The sequence below is a fragment of the Hydractinia symbiolongicarpus genome, chromosome 9 (assembly GCF_029227915.1).
Source record: "Hydractinia symbiolongicarpus strain clone_291-10 chromosome 9, HSymV2.1, whole genome shotgun sequence".
In the NCBI taxonomy this organism is placed as follows: domain Eukaryota; kingdom Metazoa; phylum Cnidaria; class Hydrozoa; order Anthoathecata; family Hydractiniidae; genus Hydractinia; species Hydractinia symbiolongicarpus.
Window position 1 is genome coordinate 6912602 of NC_079883.1, and position 7135 is coordinate 6919736.

The following is a 7135-nucleotide window of genomic DNA, read 5'->3' on the forward strand; positions in this document are numbered from 1 at the left end:
TTTGAAGCTGTCCTTTCAAATACAAATTTTCGTACGTACACGCTCCATCACAAGCTTTCCGACGCAGTTTGCAAACTTCTTCGCTTATTTCGCCTTTCATCTTTAACTTTTCCTCAACTGAATGCCGAGATTCATTTGATGTCATAAATTAAGTTTTTCGCATCAAGTTGACGTCAAATTATGTTGCAAAGACATCATTACAGTGATTTATTCGCAGCTTGGTCGAACTTTTGTTTTTTATCTCCTTTTTACACCTGTTTATGTCATCTGTCTAAACTTTGAGATAAATTGTTGCTTAATCTTCTGGTTATAATTGATGTCAAATGGATGACTTGATGTCATTGCAATGCATAACATAAAAACGAACTCAACTGTATGTAAACAAAGAAAAACGAGCACCAGTGTGAACATAGAGACGATCTTTTACTTCCAGTAAAACAATAAAACATTCGTAAACCATAGAAAATGGTGATGAACCCTCCACACATCAACCGCTTTTGTCAATGTTATCTGTATTTTTATGAAATGACATTTCTGCAGGCATTTAAAGAGATTACAAAGTAAGACAAATTCCACTTCATTGCGTGACAGTGTGTTGTCAACCGCATGTTGTTTACTCTATATAAACTCCATAAACAGCAAATATGCTTCATTATTAGAAGAGATAAACGTTTGGGATATCAATGTCACGAAGCAACAATCACGTCAGTGCTGCGACTAAAATGGGGAGGTTAGTACTCGAATTTCCGGTTGTTTCACCAAAATACGCACCACAATAAAATTTCAAACACTGAGCTGATTTTTTTATGTTGATAGCGCGTCTGGATGCTTGCATTTTCTTGGATGTATTCGGCGATGCTTGACACGCTTCTCAAGATGTCGTGACTTCCACCATAATAAATCATGACATGTCTGATTATTTGTGTAATGGTATACTAATCCGTTCTTATATAACGGATTTGAAAGTTAAGTTGAAAATAAAATTTAGTGCATTCTACCCTGGATTATCTTCCTATTTCTTCCTGTAGTTAGTATATCACGCTGTCGTTACGCAAATGTCAAGTTTTTGACGTTGTTAGAACCAGGAGGAGTTTTGCATCAAAGTCGTTATATCCGTTTTGAAATAATACAAATAACATCGTGTGTTTACAAAGACATGACTTGCGTGTTTTTTTGCATCATTATTAGTGAAGAAAATCGCTTACTAAGATACCAGCTTAAATACGAGTTATTGTAAATACATACAGTAAATGAGGTGTTCAAACATCTTACGCTGTGTCATGTTTTTTTGAAATGTTTGAATGTTTTGCTAGTTGTTTTCGTAAGAAAAGCAGTTTTTATTTATGAAACAGAAAAAAAAATTCTTTAACTTTCAACTTCTATCACCCATGAAGCAAGCGCAGTGATTGGAGTTGTATTCGTCCTGAAACCTTTGCGAATAAGAAATAAGTAACGTGGAAAGTGATTATCATTTCTATGTTTATTTTATCGATATGCCTTAGCTTTGAAAATGCAGTAAATATTTAGCTATATACGCACCGTAAACTCTCCTTAAACGATATATTCCCAAAAAAACTCGCTTTTTTGGTGGTGGTAATTAGAAAGCCCGAGTAAAGCAATTCTTTTTTTTGCAGAATAACTTGGCAGAATTGTTGAAGTTAATTTTTCATTATCAAATATAATTTGTAAGTTTTTTTTGTATGTTTCATTGTTAGTATAATTGTTTTCGTACAAGCTTTAACAACGTCATACTTGACGCAAATTTGGAACTAAATGCCTTAAGTGACGCAAAATAAGTTTTGAGATTTTCTTATCGGTATCTTATCTTAATTTCTTCACCCAAGGGATCAGTTTGTGCTAACAAAACTATCGTATTATTAAATTTTCCGTATTTGAAATTATGATGACACAAACAGAGAAACTTTATACAAAAACAAGGCCGTCCTTTAAATTCCACGCTATTTTGTGCGCCCATATTACAACTTTTCTCTCGCGCACAAAACAGACAGAATACGGCTGTTAATAAAGTCACTAGTCGTTAGCTCGTCAGAAATCTACTGCAGCAAGGTCAATAACAAGATAATGTATTTGTTATTTGTAGCTGAGGATTTCATGCGTGGTTTAGCATAATCCGATTTGGGCCGACAGACAGACCGCGGCTGTTATTAAAGAGATATACTCATCAGCCCAGGGAAAAATTCACGGGTTCACCGGTCCTCAGATTTTCTACCGTCGTACATATCACGGGAATCAAAGCATGACGTAATTGGATTACTTTGCGGAGGTCTGCAGAAAGTGTGGGTATTATCAGTGTGGAAATATAAGAGATTTACAGGAGAAACACAGTCGGGTGACGGAAAGTAAAATTACACTTATACTTACGTTCAAATTCAGGAAAGAGAAAAAATCTTAGAAATCACGAATAAATAAAACATAACTTAGATAGTAATAACGATTTTGATCTTTAACACAATTCTTGCAAATGGTTTGTTGTGAAAATGAGGTTTTTTGATTGAGATCACCAAATTGACCGATTATTCTTAATTACTTCGGGATGTTATTAAAATGTGTTTATAATCAATTGTCTGTACTTGTGTCAAACTTAAGACTTATTTGAATTATAAACAGAGGTGCAACTTTTTTCGTTATCTTACATCTAATGTAGCAAATGTTTTTAATTCGCAACAGCGTTCGATTTAGAATTCGCAAGAGTTGAGCTTCATTCCTAATTTATTCGTTTTTCATTCTAAGTTTTTACATAATTCGACTTGACTGCAAAACACTCTTCACACCTACTGTAGCAGTCATACTAAAAATGTTTTTATTAACTAGCTGTCGAAATTAAATGGCCGAGCCTCTGTATAGATAGAGTTCAATATTCATCAACGTATTCTCTGTCATCCAGAAACGCAGGAAGTCAAAAAGAAAAACAACAGATAAAATATCTGTTAAGCCGGATTGGCTCCATATTTTTTCTAAATTTTGTATTTCCTGGTTGTTTTAATTTCTTGAGAAAAAAATCTGAAGTTAGTAATGGATTATATTTTTCTTTTTATCCCACAGAACAGTAAAAAAAGATTTACCCAAAACAGAATTTTATAGAAAGTTCCATCCGTTCAGGAAATACGATAGTTGGCACTGGCAAAAATATGACGTCAAATAATTTCAAAAGAAATTCCAAGTTTTAAGCTCATCTCTATTCATCTACGTATATGATATGATTACTTCGTAAATTACATTTCAATATGGCTAATTAATTTGGCTAACTGAATTCACAGTGTTATGGGAACGTGTACAATTTATGAAATAGAACAGTCTTGTAAAAACAATGAAGAAATGAGTAAAGAAGAACAACGAAAATAAAAAAAAAGCAAGGCTGAAATTTACTGATTTTCCTGTTTACCCGAAAAAAGATGAAGAAAATCTTTCAAGACAGAAATTTTCGCCAAATGACAACAATTGATTTTGTATATATTCTTTTGGGTCGGAACAACATGCAATGTAAAATATAAACATGCTCAAAATGTTAGAAAATTTTGGAATGTGGGAATTCCCATTTCCCAATTCTAGTAAACAACGTAATGTATTTTCATTGTATGTCCTAGTAGTGGTGTTTGTAGTGAAAAGTAATTGACTTTATTTACATTGGTCATCTCATCACCACCTGCGATAAAACTATTTAAGCTGGTATGATTGTGGTTGTGCTAAAGCTGGTTGAGGTGGGTTAAGGTGGATTGAGGTGTGTTGAGGTGGATTAAGGTGGGTTGAGGCGGATTGAGGTGGGTAGAGGTGTGTTAAGACGGGATGGGCGGGTTGAGGCAGGAACATATGTATATTGAAAAAGTGAAAGGTGTCAAGGCAAGGTTGTTTATGACAGATGATGTTTTTGGAAATTTAATAAACATGAGCACTATTTCAGCGGTACTTATGACAGAGTGGTGACATACGAGAACAGCCTTGTGGAAGTAGAATTAGGTATGACCTTATGACGTATATACATTTCAAGCTTGTTGTTCAAAGTAGACGCATTTTTAGAAAGAATGTGTCAATATCTATACATAAACAAAATAAAATTATGCAGCAACCTTTTTATCAAAGAAATGTCAATCAAATCGTTTATCCTGTTAAGATAAGAATCTCTTTACACTGCTAATCAGATCTAAGCCTACCGATCAAGCTATGCGGAGGGGATATCAAAGAAGTTATCTTAGACTACCATCTGTTGTATTGTTTCGGTGAAATATAACTTGTTCCAAAGTAATTTTGATAGTAGTATGTTTGTTTTGTTAATTGAGCTTAGCATACCTAACTAACTGATCTGTCTAGACATGTGAAAATTGCAAATTAGCTTGTGGACAAATTGATTGATTTTGTTTTTTCCCTTTCAAGTTTTCTTATCAACATATAATTTTATGGTACTAAAGATCTTCGTAGTTTCCGCTACGTGTTCGCTAACTCACATCAGTTTTAGCAGCTGGTTTATAGCATCATAATTTTATCTGTTTCAAAACTTCTTAATTAAAAATAATATGACGTCACTACGGTTTAGAGGACAATTAACTTTTCAATCTATTTTGTACCAGGCTTAAACCTCCTTGGTATCATGAGAACAGCATAAACAGGTAAGGAGATTTTGCTGGACAAATAATAATAATGTTTCTAGTTTATTTTTTAATAAAAATATATTTTACTCAGAAGCATTGTAATAAGGTATAACTTAATTAAAAATAGTATCAACAATGGATAGATTACAATACAATTATGTTTTACGTTTGACAGGACAAAAGAAACTGTTTCAGTCATTCTGTCATCATTTGAAACGCCCTTCCAAGTTGAAACAAAATGGCGCTATTGATGGTCAAAGTGGACAATGTTCTTAAAGAGAATTTATTTTACCAACAAGTTAAAGGAGTCTATATTTATGAAGCTGACTAATTTGATACCTCGGATTGATTTTGGATTTCATTAACATGATATGTATGTTACGGGGGTTGTGAGAAATTCAAAAATAATAAATGTTAATCGGTTATTATGCATAATAACTATAACCCTACCCCCTGATGCCCCCTAACAATGTGCAGCAACAGTCAAAAGTTAATTAACAATCGACAAACCTTCTTTTTAAATTTAGGGCAAGCCGATTGCGTTCACGTATATAGAACAAGATCAAAACAAACCTAATTTGATACTCCTATCATAAAACGACGTAATTTTAATACTTCCCTTATTTACACCATGATGGAATTATAATCCATAACACCCCACTCTCCTGGCCACCCACAAATTATTACAGAGCAACTCATTAGGGTGAATCTACGCTCTCCGTCCTATCATAAAAAGTGATATACAAATTAGCCGAGTTTTTGAATATTTGCAAAACTTTTTATCGTTTCGTTCTCGTTTTGCTTTCGGTTACATTTAAAAAAGTTGTCTTATTTATAAATACACGTATTGCACCAAAATTAGCGTAGTTAAAATTTTGTTCATCAAAGCCAAATATCCTTTTTTTTAATTTACCAAAACTTTTGTAACATGCGATATTCGTGTTACTTTTTATTGTGTGGTGTTTTTTTTTAGAATAAGTTAATGTTGAAAACACAACGCTTAGCTATTAAATATCACTGGAATTTAATTTTCAGAGATGGCAAGTTTACATTTTCAATTTTCGTGGCTAATAAATTTCGTCGGGTCTAATATAAGAAAAAATACATAAAATATTATTTTAATTGCGTTCGGTGTCCAACTCATCTTCCATACCCTCGATCACCTTTCACTCAAATTGGCTACACCTTTCAACATTTATATTTTCTCAAACATATTGGATCATTTCAACATTAGTGCATGCAAGCTTTTGTAGTATTATTTTTTATTGTATGACTGAAATTATTATTCCTTATAAACATCAATAATGGCGACTCTACTCCTATCATCAAAAGTTCAAGTGCATATAACGTTCTACATCCAAAAATAATTTTAAACTAAATAATTTCAAAGTCCACGACAATATGGTGAAGAACCTAATTTTGCCACACATACCACATTACAACAATATTATTAGCCTCGTTCTCACTGTGAGATTAATTTTTTATTATTATTATTTTCATTAAATTTAAGTTCATCGAAGCGTATAACCATTTTATGCGATGTCATGATCACAACTTTTAAATTAATTTTTTTGACAATTCATCGCATTGATTTGTCACTTGAATTTTGAACTTTTCCCAGCATCAAAGAAAGCTGCCATTTTTTGATGACTTCCCACACTGGCAAATAAAAAAGAAAAACAAAACATTTCTTGATTGTTTGTTCATATGTGTTTAAAAAAATTTCTACAAAAATATAACCCTGTTGAAATAGATACTAAGATTCATTTTTTTCCTTAATTATACCTAATGCATTTAAGTATCATTAGCGCCCAAACATCGCCTCCATCCAGTATAAAAAGTTAAAAAAACCTTTCTGACAAAATGCATGTTTTCGTCTTCAAGTAACTAATCACTTTTAAGTGATAAACCTTAAGCTTCCAGCTTTGAACGATAACTTTTAGCGGATGTCTTTCTCTAGTTTATTCGTGTATTTCAATATATGAATCAACTAGAGCATATTTTAGATAAAAAAAATCTCAGGACACATTTGATTCTGAACTAAAACTTTTGCATGTCATCCGCCCGTTTGTTTCCGATATGGTTTCTCCGCCTAAAACACAATTTAACGAAGTCTAGCACAACAAGTGGCGGAGAAACCACGATCATCACGTTAACACGGTCAAAAAAAAAACATGTCCGCTTTATAGTGTTGTCCGCTTTGGAAAGATTGCATTGTGACAACTTCTTAAAAAAGGTCTTTTGGACCAAATCAAACTTTCCGTCTTATAGAGATGATTTCTAAGGAGAGGGACTATCGTGAACACCCATGTCATGCGTAAATAAATACCCACCCACCCCCAATTGAGTCAACCCTTCCGCCCTCACTGTTACTTGGACACTACCTACAGATTATTTAAATTATGTCTTGTGCGAAAGAAACTAATTACTTTTGCATACACAACTTTCGCAGATTGATATTCTTCATACAAGTATTTAAAAAGAGTTTCCAAGTCTCACCTGGTTGTTAGATATTTTACGTAGTAATGCAG